Consider the following 18307-nt stretch of genomic DNA (forward strand, 5'->3'; position numbering starts at 1 on the left):
TTTTTCATTAACTGGGCTACCCAGGAGTAAAGAATATTGTTACATTAAGACTTGGTGGACTTCCTCTCACAGTGTGCTCTGGATGGCCAGTTAAAATGAGTTGACTCATGGCATTGATGAATATCTTCATACATAAGCCATTTGTCAGACAGATAAGTTTCCCAGCTGATTGAGATCAACAGGGTTTTCTTGTATTGAATAGGAAAATTAAGAAGGCTACTGAATGGACACTAGTGTGAAATGAGAATATCAGCAACCCCCCAAGTATACTTCTGCCTGAGACCAGGATTTACAGAAACTAAAAATGAGACATTTTATGGGGGTTGAGGGGGTGAAAGAACTGCAGAACAGAAAAAGATGTGCCTCTCTTCTGGAGCTTTCTCTCCTTATGTCCCAGTCCAGCCATTTCTATGTCAGAAGTTCTCCAACTGCATTTTTGAAAAGCCTATCTTCACTGTTTAAGGCATATTTGGATGCACATGTAGACTCAAGACTGAAGCACTGTTTCTGTGTATGGGTGTGTCTCAGTCTCTGAATCTGTGGATACACCTCTGACTTCAGTATCTATTGTCTTTCTCTCCCTTCCTTTCTTTTGGACACAGAAGTTTTCACACTAAAGATTCCATTGTCTGCTAAAACCTTAGACTGACTCTCTGCTGCTTAGATCTTTGTAATGGCAAGAAAGGGGCAATGTTATCACTGGGGGTTATGAACTTGTTAACAAATCCTCTGAGCAATTCTAAACAGCACTGTAATGAGCAGCGTGCCTAAGTTAGGGTTAGAGCCAAACCAATGTGCTCATTCTAATAGCATAACTAGCCAGATCATAGCACAATGAATAAGATAAGATTCACAGAAGGTTTGGATCTCTTTTATTTCAGTTTAATTATAGACATAACCTGGAATGGCTCATCAGTAAACTGCAAGATACAACAAATTGTACCTCAAATCACCTGTGTTGTTTTTCCAAGATGCGATAAAATTTATCCTCATAGGAAACTAAGATATTTGCATGACAAGGGATACTAAAAAACACATGGGCATACCTTCCATAGGAAAAATTTATTAACCCAAGTGCCATCTTCCGTTGTGTCCTCAAGAATTGGTGGACCCAACCAATGCACTATTGGAATTAAAAAATAAACCTTAATCATTTATACATTGATTCAGAGAGGACTTAATGCTCTATGCCAGGTGCTGCTCTTATCACTGAGCAGACACAGATGAAAACCATAGTCCCAACCTCTGCCCAGCCCACAATCTAGTAGAGTAGAACAAAGATAAATATTACCCAATATGTCCAAAACTAAAGGCTGTTGTAACACACGGGAGGGTATAACAACTCTGTCTGCTAAGGGGTATGTTGAGTTCAGGCAAGGAATTCCCAGAGACAGTAACATTTAAGGCCAGACTTAATATGATAGCCTCAGGAATTTTCATTTGCTTGCCTCTCCCTCAGTGAAATTACCCCACATCTGCTGAGAAAAGTCCTGAAGTAATGGATGGTTTCTTATGATGTTTCTTAGGAGTACATAATAGCTCATTATGTATGCAGCAAATAAACAGGAATCACACTTGAGATTTAGGCAACTAACAAATAAATCACGGTTTTTGGTGTTTGAACACAATGCTATTTTTCTGAGAATTTTCAACAGAACCTTGAAAAATGCAAATCAGAAACTGAGACGTATAACTTTCCAATTGTTTCATATCCCAATTTTCACTAGCACCTTCTTCTTACCCCTTTCTGAGATGCTTATCTTCTGTGCCCACACCTTGGTTCCCTACAGCCATGTTCTTTCATCTTTCACAATAGGGAACTTTGAAGCATATGACAAAATGACATTTTTTTTTTTTTGGTGGGGCAAAATTATCAAGATACATTTTAACCATGCTTCTGCCTGAAAGGAAGAGATAATAGAGCTAACATTCCTCGCCCAGCACGTATCTTTTCTCCTTCTGGCATGGCCTTTGCACATGGCTGTCACCTGCTCTGCATCTCCAGCTTCCTCTTTGACAAGCAAAGTTTCTTCTCTCAGTTACATACTAGATTTATTGCCCCAAGCTCAAAAGAAATTTGCTTTCAGATCCCACATGAACAATTGTTTTCTCAGTCTGAATGCTCTATTTAATTAAAACAAATAGGCACAAATTTGCATGTTACAAATTAGAAGTTACACTATCTCTTTGGGGATATTTTCTGATACACCCAAAAGAATGACAGGCTCTGTCCTCTCCCTCTCCCAACTGCTTCCCTTTCTCTCCTGTTCTTCTTCCTGTCTGTCTCTCTCTCATTTCTACATCCCATAGCCAAGCATGGTTTCAGTAAATATGGTTAAGAAGCTGAGAGAGCCTGAGATTGACACCAAGATCCAATGCTTCCTGAAAATTTTGGTTACAAAAGTGAAGGAAATAAGAAAACATTGTTTACAAAACAAGGTGGAGGATCCTAAAAGACCTACTGCTGAGTGCAAACGTGAAGGGAAAAATCTTTGCCTATTTATATGACTTCAGAAATGCAAAGAGCAAGATTTATACAGACTATCCTGGTGCTTAAAATCTCCTTGAATCCTTTCTGTAATTGAAGTTTATCTGCTATTGCAGCCGCTGAGCCACTTAAAAAAGTGATTGTCCAGCTCATGTTAATTCTTCATCTGCTCGCACCCCCTCTATCTTCCAAAATGACACTTTTTACAAGGAAAATAACAAGCATGTAATACATCCGTTCTCTTGTGACCAAGAACATCTGCTCGATGGGGAAAATTAGGAGATACCCAGACTTATAGGCAAGGTGTAGACATTAGCTACGTTTCTCCTATGGATGATGAGCATGTTAGCTTTTTAAAATCCATTCCTCCTTCCCTCCCCCAACACCCCAACCATCCTCCTAATGGAATTATACCTAAACGTTTGGTCAGATTCATTTTTACTATTTTCAGTATTAGACCAAAACTTATAATAATATTTTATTCTTTATTGGCTTGTTTCTGAAGCATAATTTTTAACTTACAAAAACTTCAGCTGTTGTATAAATTGCCAATCAATACTGTTTTTCACATTGCTAACCCTGAAGACTAATGAATCGCATTTTATTTCCTGGAGTCACTTGTCTCACCTTGTGTTTCAGTCTGGACAGGTGCCTCTAAGCATCCCACACAGCTATCATTCCAGAAATTCCTATTGCCCTGTCTTATATCATACTCCCTATTCTCTTGATCCCTCACTTTTCACTCTCTTAGTGTACTGTGGTGTGTGGGTAGAACATATTTTCCAGTACATCCTAAGGAAGGAATCAGGGACAGAGAGTTTCTGAGACTTTGCTGCTCTGAACATTTCTTTTTTACACCCGTGTATTTAATTGAATTCTAGATAGGTATAGCGTTTGAACCAGAAAACATTTTTTTTTTCCTTTTTTTTGTCTTTTTTCGTGTCCGGCAACGGATCGCAACCCTCAGTGTCGCGCCCGTACCGGACCAGACCGGCAACGGGATCGCAACCCTCGGTGTTGTGCCCGCACCTCGCTCAGCCAGTGAGCGGGAACCGGTCTGTATGTGGGATCCGAACCCACGGCGGGAGCGCCACCGTGCTCCCAAGAGGCGCACTATAGCAGTGCGCCACCGGGCCGGCCCCCAGAAAACATTTTTTACTCAGCTTCCTTTATTCCATTTTCTTGTAGCTCCTAGCTTCTCCCTGGTGAGGGAGTGAAAAGACTGAGCCATAAGTCCAATGTTCTAAATTTTCTGGGGGCTGCTGAGGCACTTACTTCTGTCTTGCCTGTTTCAGAATGCAGACGGGATCTGGCAAACTCTAGACACACCGGGCCTCTGAGCACGAAAACTGCGGTTTGAAATAGAAGCTAACACATGCCACAGCTCTAACCCTCAGCTCAGCATAAAGGGACTGCATGTCCAACAGTCTGATTTTTCTGGGGGCTGCAAAAGGCACTGGTTTCTGCCTTAACTGTCTTAGAGCACTGATGGGTCCTGACATACTCTAGACACCTGGGAGCCACAAAGACAGCAGTCTGAGCCAGCAAATGGACTTGAGAGTCTCAAAATTTCTGGCCTGGCTGATTGGTAAGGGGCTTCTCCTATCTGAGACCAGTCTATGAAGACCAAGAGAGGTGGCTGTTTTGTCCAGTGTGCAAACGCCAACATAATGAGGATAATAAAGAAACAGAAAAATATTAAATAAAAGGTATTCAAATTGGAAAAGAAGAAGTAAATTTATCTCTCTTTGCAGATGGCATAATAATATATGTGAAGAACCATAAAGACCACACACACACACACACACACACACACAAACTGTTAGAATTAATTAGTAAATTTCATAAAGTTTCAGGATACAAAATCAACGCACAAAAATCAGTGGTGTTTCCATACACCAACAATGAACTGTTTGAAAAGGAAATTTTAAAAACAATTCCATTTAAAATAGCATCTAGAAGAATAAAATACTTAGAAATAAACAACTTATATCCTGAAAACTATAAAACATAGATGAAAAATTAAATAAGAAACAGATAATTGAGAAGACATCCCATGTTCATGAATTGGAAGATTTAATACTGTTAAAACGTCCATATTGGCCAAAGCAATGTAGAGATGCAACAGAATTCCTATTGAAATCCCAACGAAATTTTTACAGATATTTAAAAAAATACTAAAATTTATATGGAACCACAAAGGACCCCTAGTAGCCAAAATAATCTTGAGAAAGAACAAAGCTGGAGGTGTCATACTTGATAATTTTACAATACATTACAAAGCTGCAGTAGTTACAAAAGTACAATACTTGTATAAGGACAAGCATATAGACCAATGGAACAGAATAGTCCAGACATACACCAATGCATATATGGTTAACTGATCTTGGACAAGGTTGCCAAGAATACACAATGAGGAAAGGAAGTCTCTTTCACAAAGGCTGTTGGGAAAAGTGGATATCCACATGTAAAATAATAAAGTTGGATTCTTATCTTATACCATACACAAAATCCAGCTCAAAAAGGATTAAAAACTTAAATGTAAGACCTGAAACTGTAAAACTCATAGAAAAAAAACGATGAGGAAGAGTTTCATGGCATTGGGATTGACAATTCTTTCTTGGATATGACACCAAAAGCAAAGGCGACAAAAGCAAAAATAGACAAGGAAGGGCCGGCCCGGTGGCGCACTGCTACAGTGCACTGCTTGGGAGTGCTGCGGCGCTCCTGCCGAGGGTTGGGATCCCACGTACAGACCAGGTCCCGCTCACTGGCTGAGTGAGGGGCGGGAGCAACACCGAGGGCTGCAATCCCGTTGCCGGTCCCGGTCCGGTACGGGCGCAACACTGAGGGTTGCAATCCGTTGCCGGACATGAAAAAAGACAAAAAGGGGAAAAAAAAAAATAGACAAGGAAGACCACATCAAACTAGATAACTTCTTTACAGCAAGGGAAACACTCAAGAGAGTGAAGAGACAACCTACAAAATGGAAAAGAATATTTACAAACTATCTATTTGATAAGGGATTAACATCCAAAGTATATAAGAACCTCCTACTACTCAATAGTAAAAACAAATGGAGGAACAAAAACAGTAGTCCAATTTTTAAAAATGGGCAAATAGACATTTCTCAAAAGAAGACATGCACAGGACCAATGGGTACATAAAAAGATGCTCAACATCACTAATCATCAGGAAAATGCAAATCAAAGCCACAGTGAGATATCACCTCACACCTGTTAGATTAGCCATTATCCAAAAATCTGAATGCTTTAAGAAAAGAAATTTTCATGTGCATTAAATGAAATTCAGCATCTCAGTTAAATTCGTAGTTTTAATGAATAATTTATTTCTACTCCTATGGTCATAGAAAAAGAGGAAGAACTGCCATTTACCAGCATTCTTGTGGGTTTTCTCCCTGCTGCACAAACAAGATCCTGTACTAATAAACTGAAAAAACAGAAATAAAGCAAATAAAGATGTATCAAGTCTCACCCATTTTCCTCTTGGACCATTCTTGATTAGCAACAATGTAGCAACAATCATACAAACCTCTTTTTTTAAATTCACATCCTGGAACACAAAATTATATTTGATGTTGCTCATTATTTTATACGACTTAATTTTTTTTTTTTTTTTTGGTCCTTTTTGAGACCGGCCGCACCGTGTTCAGCCAGTGAGCACACAGGTCATCCCTATATAGGATCCGAACCTGCGGCGGGAGCGCAGCTGCACTCCCAGCACCGCACTCTCCCGAGTGCGCCACGGGCTCGGCCCACGACTTAAATTTTTAATTAGTTTAAATCTTGAGTAAATGTATCATCTTTTCATTTTGTTTTATGTCCACGACTTAAATTTTTAATTAGTTTAAATCTTGAGTAAATGTATCATCTTTTCATTTTTACACATTTATGTGAATGTGGATACTTTAAAAACATATATTATATACATATAGTTAAATTTTTTATAGGTTGCAATATTTAGAACATTTTATTAACAGGTTGCAATGTTTAGGAAATTTTATTAAAGTACAAATACATATAGTTAATTTAATATGGTTATATTTATGCTTATGTTTATATTAAATATAACACTTACATATGTGTGCATATATATATATATAATCTCCTTCTCATATTCTTACTCAGGCTTCAGATGAGTGTGATTTATTGAACGAGGTGTTCTAAAAGACCTTTTACAAGTCTCAGTTTTATATATCTCCTCTAACTTTTAAATCATTACTTTGATATGCTGTTATTTCTATGACTCTAATTTTGATCAGTTGAATTTCCTCTATATTTATGATTTTCGCAAAGCTTTCATCCTTCTTTTTTCATAAATCTTTTAACTCATTACCAGGCCACTCCAAAAGAAAAAAGGAAAAGCTGCCAAAATCATAAAGAGCACAGGCTTGCTACATAAAATTCAATCATTGAATTCTTCCTGAACATGAAGGAATGGGCTTTGAGTTTTGTTTCAAATAACAAAGAGGTTATCACAGGTACCTCCTGAATCACTATAGCTTTGTGTGAGGCATACACTCAGTCTCCTGATCCCAGCTACAACTTGCATTCATTCTGTAACCTTGAACAAATCACTAAGCTCCTCTCTGCCTCAGTTTCTTCTTCTGTACAATGGAAATGTGCATATCCTCATGTTAATATTGCTTACCTTATAGCTTTGTGGGGATAAAGAGAAATAAAATATACATAGGGCTTAGATATTTACCCAGCATACAGAAAGGACTGAAATTATTAACAATATCTAGGGTTTTTATATTTTTCCATTTAATTTCAGAGACCCAAAGAGGAGGTCCTCATAGCATTTCTACCATACTGGTGCAGAAACTGAAGGACAAGAGCTCAAACGTGTTTTCTGAAGTCACACAGTTAATAAGGATTAGTAAGAGAGATGCTTCTGGCAATGGGAATCCAATGGTCAGATTTGAATCTTAGTGGTGAAATTACCAAAGAGAGCAAAATTCAGCCTCCTTCACCATGGCTCTTCTTTAAAATTGATTTCACTTTCTGAGAAAAGAAAACTCTTTCCTGACCAAACAATTGAAATGCTTCATTATTCTCTTTTCTACAATATGAACATTTTTTATTCAGGTAATCAGGATTCTTTATGCAGAGCAAATGTGTACCCTAGGTTTTCTAGAAAAATTCAGTTCAACTATTCCCTCAAAATGACGATACTATCTAAAAATTTCAGAATTATTTAATACAAATTACATACTTTAGACTGTACCCAGAAACAGCATACAATCTTTTGTCAGAATATGAGATCAGATCTTGGTCAGAAAATTTTAGCTGAATTTGAAGCAATTCCCTTTTAAAGGAAACCTGAAGGTTGGTGATTTGAAAAAATAAAAATATGAATAAATTAGAGTCCAAGACTCGTTATAAATTTTTTCTTCACTTGCTAATAACATGTTCTATTTATTATTTTCTTTTTTTTTTTTTCCTTTTTGTCTTTTTCCGTGTCTGGCAACGGATCGCAACCCTCAGTGTCGCCCCCGTACAGGACCAGGACCAGCAACGGGATCACAACCCTCGGTGTTGCTCCCGCGCCTCGCTCAGCCAGTGAGCGGGAACCGGTCTGTATGTGGGATCCGAACCCTCGGCAGGAGCGCCACCACGCTCCCAAGCAGCGCACTATAGCAGTGCGCCACCGGGCCGGCCCTCTATTTATTATTTTCAACGAAACATTCCTATCATATTTTATGGCAGCATCTTTGTTTTCAACATTCAGTTTAGGACTAAACATGTGTAAATTCTCAAAGGTCTAGTACCACAATAAATAAGCAAATAATAATAATAATAATAATACCTGACTAACATATAGTTCCTATTAGCCACTTTAAAACATTAACCATCAGGTAAGTGATAATCAAATGAAAAGGCTGAATTAATAAATTTAAAGATCACCTAGCCTCAAATCCTATTTTTTCTGACTATATTTTGACCCACATAGGGGAAACGACTCTTGATTTTCAGTCAATAATCAGCAAGCAATATTTTTAATGGTTATGAATATTCATGGGGTACAAAGCAAATTGCCACCACTTGTGCCTAAGACATGATGGCTAGATCCATAAAGGCAACCTGCCCATAACCACAAATTGTGATTATACCTTGTGTTCCCCACCCAATTATCCCCTCAATTATCCCTGACCTCCCTCCCATCCCCTTTTCCCCCACTCCACTTTGTATCTCTAGGTAAGTTCTCTCCCTCTGCAAGTCCAACACACCACTGTGGTCTTTCCTTCCTTCTTTCTCTCTTAGCTCCCACATATGAGTAAGAACATGCAGTATTTATCCATCTGTGCTTTACTTATTTCAGTCAACATAAGTTTCTACAGGCTCATCCATGTTGCTGTGCATGGGAGCATTTCATTCCTTTTTATGGCAGAGTAGTATTCCATGGTGTATATATACCACATTTTCCTTATCCAGTCATCCATGGATAGACCTTTAGGTTGGTTCCATGTCTTGGCTATTATAAATAGAGCTTTGATGAACACGGGAGTGCAGGTGTCCCTTTGACATGATGATTTCCATTCCTTTGGGTATACACCCAGCAGAGGGATTGCTGGATCATATGGAAGATCTATCTGTAGTTGTTTGAGAAACCTCCATACTGTTTTCCATAGTGGCTGCACTAATTTCCAGTCCCATCAACAGTGCAGGAGGGTTCCCTTCTCTCCACACCCTCACCAGCATTTCTTATTCTCTGTCTTTTTCATTATAGCCAGTCTAACTGGGGTGAGATGATATCTCAGTGCATTTCCCTGATGATTAGTGATGCTGAGCATTCTTTCATGTACCTGTTGGCCATTTGTCTCCAAAGCAAGGACTCCCAGGTGCACCACAAGGCAATTCACCAATACCCATTTTGTATTGAATTTTCTTAGTGTTCATAAATTTAATATACAGATATTAAGTAAATTCGTGGGACTTGTGCTCAGAAAATGTGATTTCTTTTAATCAGAAAAAAAAGGGTATTTTTTTCCTTACCGCTGGTGTCCAAAATCACAAATCAAAACCACAGCATGCAACCTTCAAATAACCTGCAAGCAATACTTTAGTGATGAAACACATTCCTAGCAGTGGTATGATAGAAATGACCTATGGCCAGGGGAATATAAACACTGCGCCCACAAACACAGCGCCCCATAGCAGATAGCCCACATAGAAGGTAAAGAAACGGAAGTGGCTGATGAAATGGAACTGGTATTGCGAGGAACCCAGAAAAACACCCGTAGCCAGAATCATTGCTCCAGTCAGAATCTGGATGGCCTGTATTAAAAGAAAAAGGTATAATGATCGAATACTGAAGTGTACACTGAGAAGAGACCATTTTGACTTTCCTCAGAAAGGAAATGTCAGTGTTTGAAATGGTTAAAATATCAAGCCTAAATTTACTGGGCAAAAGCTTGTCCTAGAACATTTTTGTCCCACACTGTGTGCACCAGTTCCAGGGGCAACACTTCATCTTCATCTCTCCCCCACTTCTATTCATTCTCACAAACTCCTCTCATAAGTGGCAGGAGAGTAAAGGAGATGTGGCTGACGAGACAGATCTGGTCAGAACATCTTCCCAGCATTCTTTGGGGCCATAATAGGACAAAGATGGCAGATGTCAAGCTGTATTCCAAACAGCCTTTTCCTCAATCCATTCTTTTTTATTTCACATATGGAATATGAGTTTCATAGAGCTCAACCTCCTGACATGGACAGAAGGCACAAAGGAAGAATGAAGGGACTTCAAATCCATTACTCAAGGTCTGATAGGATGATTTTTACCATGAAAGAATGCGTGTGCATTTCTATTGCCCAGGTCTACAATACGTCCCAGTCTTTCTCTGTCTGTTCATCATCGACTCAGTAATGAATAGCTCAGAAATTCTTCCTTATGGCCGTAAAAAAGGTTTTTCACATAATATTTATTTTCTTCCCTCTTAAATCTTTTTTAACTAAGGCTGACTTACCTCAAGGGCTTGTAGTTCTTTCTGATAAACTGTGATCCATCAATGGGTTGGTAAACAGAATTATTAGCCCCTTCTGGCTCTGCCTGGCTGCCTGGGGTATCACTTGCTGAAGCTGTCCCAAGCTCTGCATTATCAACTTCTTGGGTAGCCATTTGGGTTGTCGTGGGGAAAAAAATCCCAAAGGCTTGATGTTCTTCCTTTTACCACTAGCTAGTAATGTTTTTGAGTACAATAGAAGCACCCAATTCTGTCTATACATTAAAATAACTCTCCACGAATGGGGCATGAGGGCAGAATAATAGAGTTAGTACAATGTTCAATTCCATTTTCCTTGGAGTAGTAGACATCCTCAGATCATTGTAGCAGCCCTGGGTACTTCACTCAACTTTGCAATGGTAAAGAACAACTTCTTTCTCACTTTTACATGCACTGATATATGGTCCCTGCCTCTTTTTAAACCAACTGTGGGAAACAAGACATATGTTCTCTGAGCAGTGGTCTCTTATGTGAGGAAGATGGCTTTAGTCACAGTCCAGTAATAATAACAAGTATCATTTATTTAGTATTTACTACTAAGTGCCAGGCACTGTGCAGTTGCTGTGAATGTATTAATATATGTAATCCTCCCAACAAGTGTATGTTGTAATATTACTATACAAACTCATACAGCTCATAAGTGATTTCACATTCTACTAAAGATATCCTACTTTAAGTTACAAAATTTTAAAAAGTATTACATTATCTAGCACTATATAGAAGATGTGTTTCTGAGTTGCAATATAGCCTAATAAAAAGATTTTAAGCACTATGGAAGAGCCAGATTTAAATCGACTTGGCCACTTTATAGTTGCATGACTGAGCAGTAGGAACTTTTACATCTGTAAAATAAGAATCATTTTAATTTCCTATTAACATTGTAAGGGTCGACTTGGATAATGTATGACATTCTTAACCTGTAAACAGTTCATAAATGTTGACTTTTAACTTATACTCTGCCTTGTGCCAAAAAGGATGTATAGTTTTATATATAAGGATCACCAAACAACCACTTCAATCATAACAGCTAAAAAATACGTATCACTTAACCACAGACAGAATGCTTATATTTCTGAATGTTGATCAATACAACTTCCTAATGCATAGTGTCATCGAAGACAAAATGACTGCAAAATGCTTGTATGCTTTGATAACTGATGAGATAGATGGTATGAGATTACTCATAAACCCACTAAAGGCTGCTGAATTCGGACAAAACTATTTAGTATAGGATCCTAATTTTTATAAGAAATTACACAGCAGATCTATTTTTCTAATAACTATTTTTTCTCAAAATAAACACATGCCTCTCCCTTTCAGGGTGTTTACCTTTCTAATTCTCTATTATAGGGGGCATGTGTCATACTTACTCAAGTGTGGCAACAAATCACTAAGACACTAATTTAAAAGAAGGTGAGAAGAAGAAAACAGTCTAATTTCATCACACCAAGAATTGCTAGAAAAGTTCATTAAAAACTTCTCTACTAATACTGATGAAAATTTATCACAAATTTTTTATAAGTTTCCTACCAATACTGATTTTCATGCTAGCATTAAGGTAAATTCTCCATCCATTTAAACACTGATACATATGAAATGGTGAGGAGCCCTTACTTCCTATGTTCAACAGTGTGCACAGTATCCAAGGGTGAGAGATCAATAAAGCTTACAACAGATTCTCCGTTAATGATGCCTAATGTAATTATGCACCAGAAGTATAAGAAGAATAGCCCAAAGCAGAATAACCTTCTTCAAATCCATCTCCTATCTATGTTGTACATCACCTTGCAAAGCCCAGGATTAAAATTTATCTGTTGAGAAATTTGTATATATTTTAGATGAAATAGCTAACAATCTAGGATATATGTAATGCGGGAAATGCTGCTGCTTCATGATCAGGTAGTTACTTGCCTCATCTCCAGCTTCATCCTATGCCACTCCTTATCTCAAAAGTCAGCCCAGCCTTGTTTTGTTTCTTTCCGTGTTCGGAAGTGCCAAGCCCTCAAACGTCTTCAATCCTTCCTATTCCTGAAACACACTTTCCCTCAACCTTCACATAGATAGTGTCTGCTCTTCTTCCAGACCAAATCTCAGCCCACATGTCATATGTAGGGAAAGTGAAAGTCAATGGTCAGAATCCCTTGGATGTTTGGAATCTTGCCAAGCATTTGATGTAAATATAACTGCATGTGTGCCCAGGTGTTCGTTGGCTATTGTTTGATGTAGATGCGTGTGAGCACCCAGGTGTTCCTGGGCTGTCTGATTCACACCCAGGTGTCATGACTTAACAGACTTAAGTATAAAGGACAAGCAGCTCTGACCCACAGGGCTCCTGCCCCTGAGACACTCCCGGGGGTGCCTCAGGGAGGCTGCTACTGCTGCTGGAGGCTGTTGCTGCCAGGGCCCCTGCAATGCCCTGGGAGGCCACCACTGCTACTGCTGGAACTGCTGCAGGTTGCTATAAACTGCTGCTGCTACTGCTGAGGAAGCTGAGGACTGAGCTCACATTATAATTGACTTGTCAACTCTCCCAGCGGCTCCCAGGATCTTTTTCCCAATTGCCTAGCTCACAACCTGGGGTGGGGGTGGGGATGGGGGTTCTGTGACAGTCTGTATGATGGGTTTGAAGGGTCTCTGAGCCCTGGCCTGACATCATACTTTCAGGATGATTTTATTAGTCCTGGCCAAGTCTGGATGGTGCACCCCTTTTAGTTACTCTCAGATTTCCCCTGACTTCACTTCTCATACCATTTAATCAATCTGAGCTTCAATTGCCTGGATATTCTCTGTTATCTCACTGTCTTCTCATCACTATAACTCCAGAACCCAGCTTAGTGTCTGTCATATGATGGACACTCAACTAATACATGTTTAGTAAATACACTTTTTGTCCAGCCCAATGTAGACATAATTTATGGAGGATAATGGAAAATATACCTGTAAGCACTGGAGCTATTCATATTGAGAAACTCCAGAGCAGTTGTGGAGGGGAAAAAAAAATCTATTCTAACCACATTATTCAATTTTATTTTTTTAAAAACAACCGGGGGAATTGTTAGCCATCAGATAAAACAAATTATGTTCAATAAAATATCAATTTAGCTTAAAAAAATTAAAGAAATGTAGATTTCCTAGGAACCTACCAATTAAGATCACCTAGCTAGTACGTGACAGGTGTTGTTCTAAGTACTTTACCCATGGTAGCTAATTTAGTTCTCACAACATCTATATAAATGGATGCCACTGTTATGATCCTTTCCATTTTACAGGTGAGGAAGCTGAGGAACTTGCCTAGGGCTACACAGCCAGCAATTTGAGAAGTTAGGGATCAGAATTTGGTAATTTGGCTCTAGTTAGCATTACAATATACTGTCCCTTAGAGTTTATGCTGGAATGTACTCATTAAATCCCATACCTCAGGTATGCCCAAATTATCCCTCATTATCAGAGCTGACAGCCAAACTCGGGTGCAGCCACTTGGATCTAATATATCTAAGGGGTGGATGGTGGGGTGGGGGGGGACATGTATCCATGCCCACATTTTTCCAAAGCAATAGCTACAATATTATGTCTAACATTTTTTTTATCATGGCACCAGGGTAACAATCGCATTGTAAGAGGAAGCCACTCTCATAGCTACACATTTCAAATCTCTACAGAGAAACCAAACAGCAAATGTAGACATCCCCAGTGGCCCACTGGGAGGCACTCTTGACAGACAGAAAAGAAAAGGGAATTTGTATGGAGAGAGAATCTATAGAGTTTACCTTGGAGGCTCCAGACTTTGGCAGACTTCTTTCCTTCAAGTCTATCTTGCTGCCAAGGAGACACTCAGTGTTTTTTTCTGGAAAACAGCAGCTTAGCAGCTTCTTCTTCCTCGGGCTTAGCGTACCTTTGCCTTACACAATGCTTTAGTGGAGTCAGTGAAACGTTCTCTTGGCTGACTGGGGGGTGTGCTAATCACATCTCCATTTGAGGCCTCTCTAGTGCATCATGCTTCCCCAAGGCTTAGTGATGATTAGGAAACAGTTCTTAGGAGTAGCTGTCTTCTGACTTTTAGATTTTGCTTAATACATCGTTGGAAGAAGAAATACAAGCAGAAAATAAGAATAGATCAGCAGGAAGGGGTTGTGGAATGGAGGTAGAACAGAGTTAGTTACACAGTAAGAAGAGATAAAGCCAAACAGTAAGAGTAGCTTCTGGAGGAGGAAAGGTGGTCACTTAGGCACTAATTTTACGTAAGGTACCAGCAACAAGGCTACGTACCTTACATTCCTGATCACATTCAATTCTTACAAGCTTAGAGAGGTTAATTACTTTGCCCCATATCATAGATATAATAATGCTAATTGTAGCTTAAGTGCATTAAATTGCTGTGTACAAGCTACTGTTTGAAATACTTTTATATCTATAACTCATTTCATCCTCATAATAACTCAAGATCTAGGTAGTACTATCAATCCAATTTTATGGAAGAGGAAACTACAGCATTGCCATGTTAATCATATATATAAGGTCAGGTCACATGCCAACCAACGGGATCATGTGCAAAATCCAGGTTCTGTGCAGGGTAAATCCAGAGTCATTCCAATATGATTTTCATAATGACTTCCTCTTTCAAAAGTGTCTCATCTGGATAACAAATTATATAATAGTCCTAAATAAATAAGTGTCCTGATTTATTTGATAAAAAGATCAGAGCCAAGTGACAGGGAATAAGGAAGTAGGTAACTGCAAAGATTCAAATCACGGTCCTTATAAATGTCAAGGGGCAGGGCCAGAGAGGAAGGCCTGGGACAGCCCCTGATCCACGGGGTGGGGGAGTCTGTGAGAGAGAAGCAGGATTCACAGCAAAGAAAGTGAGGTCCTAGTCCAGGAAACCAGAGTGTAAGTGGGGACTTCATTAAAAGAAAAAGAGGGCCTGATACCATGACTGAGGACAATTTGGGGAGTGGAGACCGTGAACATGAAGTGAGCAGGGTCTGGCAGCTAGAAAAATGTCATGCACAGGAGCGCTGCAGCCAGGGCTGGCACCCGAGCCTGAGGAGAGGCTCAGGAGGGTCTACATTTAGCAGCAAAGGAAGGGGACGAATGACAGAGAAGACCTAGAGGGACGTCAGAAGGAAAGAGCTGAAAGGACACCATTTCTAGCCAGAGCCATTGCAAATGGAATACTGAAGAAGAAAGGAATGACAAGAAAATGTCTTAACGGAAGGAGAGGAAGACATATGAGGAAGGAAAAGAAAAGTGGGTCCTTTCATCATGCTTGTTTTAAATTTAGAATGTAGAAAGAAAGGGCCATGAAAGGAAGTTACTTAATACTTAAACTCTAAGACTTCATTTATCTCATTTGTAAATTTAAGATCACTGCATGCACCTTAGAGAACAGTATTAAGTTGAAATAAGAGTGCATGGAAAGGTCTTAGTAACTAAGATCCTCACATGAGTTCAAAATAAATAAAAATGAAAAGGCTCTTCAATTCCTTAGAGAGAGAATGATTGTGAGAAACTGCTTTTCAGGAGAAGATTCACAAATAAAAATGGAATATATTTACTGTATACATGAGGTATTGATACATGTGTACATTGTGAAATGATCACCACAAATCAGCTAATTAACCCATCCATCACCTCACATAGTTATCTTGTGTGTGTGTGGTTAAGAATGTTTAGGATATCCTCTCAACAAATTTCAAATATACAATTGTGAACTGTAATCACCATGTTGTTCATTAGATCCCCAGAACACAGGAGGGTACTTCAAGAAGTTCTTGGAAAGATTTGTATTATCTTTTAATTATTTTTTTTCATGAACTTTTTGAAGAACCCTCATATTCATCTTTTATACCTCAATAAGACTGAGAGATGGGATAAATTTAATTTACTTATTTATTTTTAAAAAAGCAATGGCATAAAGAGAAATCACGATTTGTAATAATAAAAATAAAAATATTTTTAAAAAATTTAAAAAGCAAGTTAAAAGGGAAAAAAGAAGATTTATAGAGTTTTTTTCCCTACTTTGCACATATTATCTTCTAATTACAGGTAGAAATTGTTGCAGAGAGATTGTCCAGTTTTCAGTGCTGAAATACTATAATGAATAATCAAGTTCCAAACTCAAGTTGCTATTACCACAGGTCCATTAAGAAAAAAATAAATTAAAAAGGAAAAAAAATTCAGAGACAAAAATAGATGAAAGGTTACCAGAAATGGAGCAGAAAGGAATAATGAGAAGTTATTGCTTAATGGATACAGAGTCTATGTTTAGAATGATGAAAGAGTTTTGGAAATAGAGGTAGAAGTCACACAGCATTTTGAATGTCATCAGTTCCATACAACTGTATGTTTAAAAGTGCTTAAAATGGCAATCCTTATGCTATGTGTATTTCATCATGATGAAAAAAAAAAATGGATAAAGAAAGGTCTGGCCAAGCTCCCAGCAGTGCCAGAATCAAAGGTAGTTGGCATCTGTCCTAAGTCATGTAAAAGTTAAAAGGGTCTTCAGATATATAGATATACAAGCTGTGTTATTGCAAACCTTCGAGGCAATTCTTATATTCTTATGCCTTTGTTTGTTTGAGTCACAAAGTCTATGCTTATATTTTAAGCAGACTGTTTGCTTATGAGGGAGATATTGCTGATACCTGTTATTATTCATCATAGTAATGACATTTCTGTGTAATTTTTATATAAACTAGACATTTATTGTCTTGCTCTATACCTGTATGACCATAGCGATTCCTATTGACTTCACAGCATCAACAAATACTCAGCATGTGAGGTAATAGTCTTCCTTCTAGCACCCAGGATAGACCACCACTCAATTACAGCATTTGCTTTGCTAAGCCAGGAAACACCTCAGAATCCTCCTCAATCTTCCAACTAGCTGTTAACAATGTCTCTGGCTATGAAATATATTTAACATTCCAAACCAAGGCTATACCTGTGAGAAATAGCCTCATGTAAAGAGACCTCTGGGCAGTGGCATTGAAAATATAAGAATCATCAGTGAAGTGCACCAGGAATCTCTCTGAATGGAGAAGAGTTCCAGGGAAGTCACACAGAGAGAGATCCTAAATTCTCAGGATCCAGAAATTGACTGAAGATAACTCTGGTTTGGACTTGGGGGTAGATGTAGAATGGGAGCCAAAAAAGAAAACATACTTTGGGGCTGGATCTGTAGATCCATAGATTGTCTATTTCAGTAGCTGTCCCTTTGATCCCTCTCATTCTATTGAGTGGTTTTCTGTGTTCCAAGGTGGTGCCTAATTGTGGCATCACAATGAGTAGGGAAAGGGAAAGTGTTTGCTTTTCTTTTCCTACAACATAGAGGAAGGAGCCCCTTCTTTTAACCCAGTGGTTCTCACTTTTAAGTCTCAGGAAATTTGCGGTCAAACATTCTGGGGACCTCTCGAGGAGTTTTTGTTTATATGGGTTATACCTATCAATAGCTACCATGTTAAAAATTAAAGCTGAAAAATTAAAATGCCTATTAATATAAATAGTATTTTTTGTGAAAATTATCTAGAATAAAAAAATTAGTAAGAAAAAAGTAATTCAAATTGCTAATTTTCAAAAGAAAAAAAAAATCTTTCGGGGCCGGCCCGGTGGCGCACTGCTACAGTGCGCCGCTTGGGAGCGGCGGCGCTCCCGCCGAGGGTTCGGATCCCACGTACAGACCGGCCGCTCACTGTCTGAGCAAGGTGCGGGCGCAACACCGAGGGTTGCGATCCCGTTGCCGGTCCCGGTCCAGTACGGGCGCGACACTGAGGGTTGCGATCCATTGCCGG

At 38.8% G+C, this 18307-nt stretch overlaps 1 pseudogene; it reads right to left on the reverse strand.

Annotated features, from left to right (window-relative positions):
• Positions 1–5808: 5808 nt before the first annotated feature.
• On the reverse strand, positions 5809–10633 carry LOC103608609 (annotated as a pseudogene).
• Positions 10634–18307: the final 7674 nt, after the last annotated feature.

The sequence above is a fragment of the Galeopterus variegatus genome, unplaced genomic scaffold, assembly GCF_000696425.1.
Source record: "Galeopterus variegatus unplaced genomic scaffold, G_variegatus-3.0.2 Scaffold8631, whole genome shotgun sequence".
NCBI classification, from domain to species: Eukaryota; Metazoa; Chordata; class Mammalia; order Dermoptera; family Cynocephalidae; genus Galeopterus; species Galeopterus variegatus.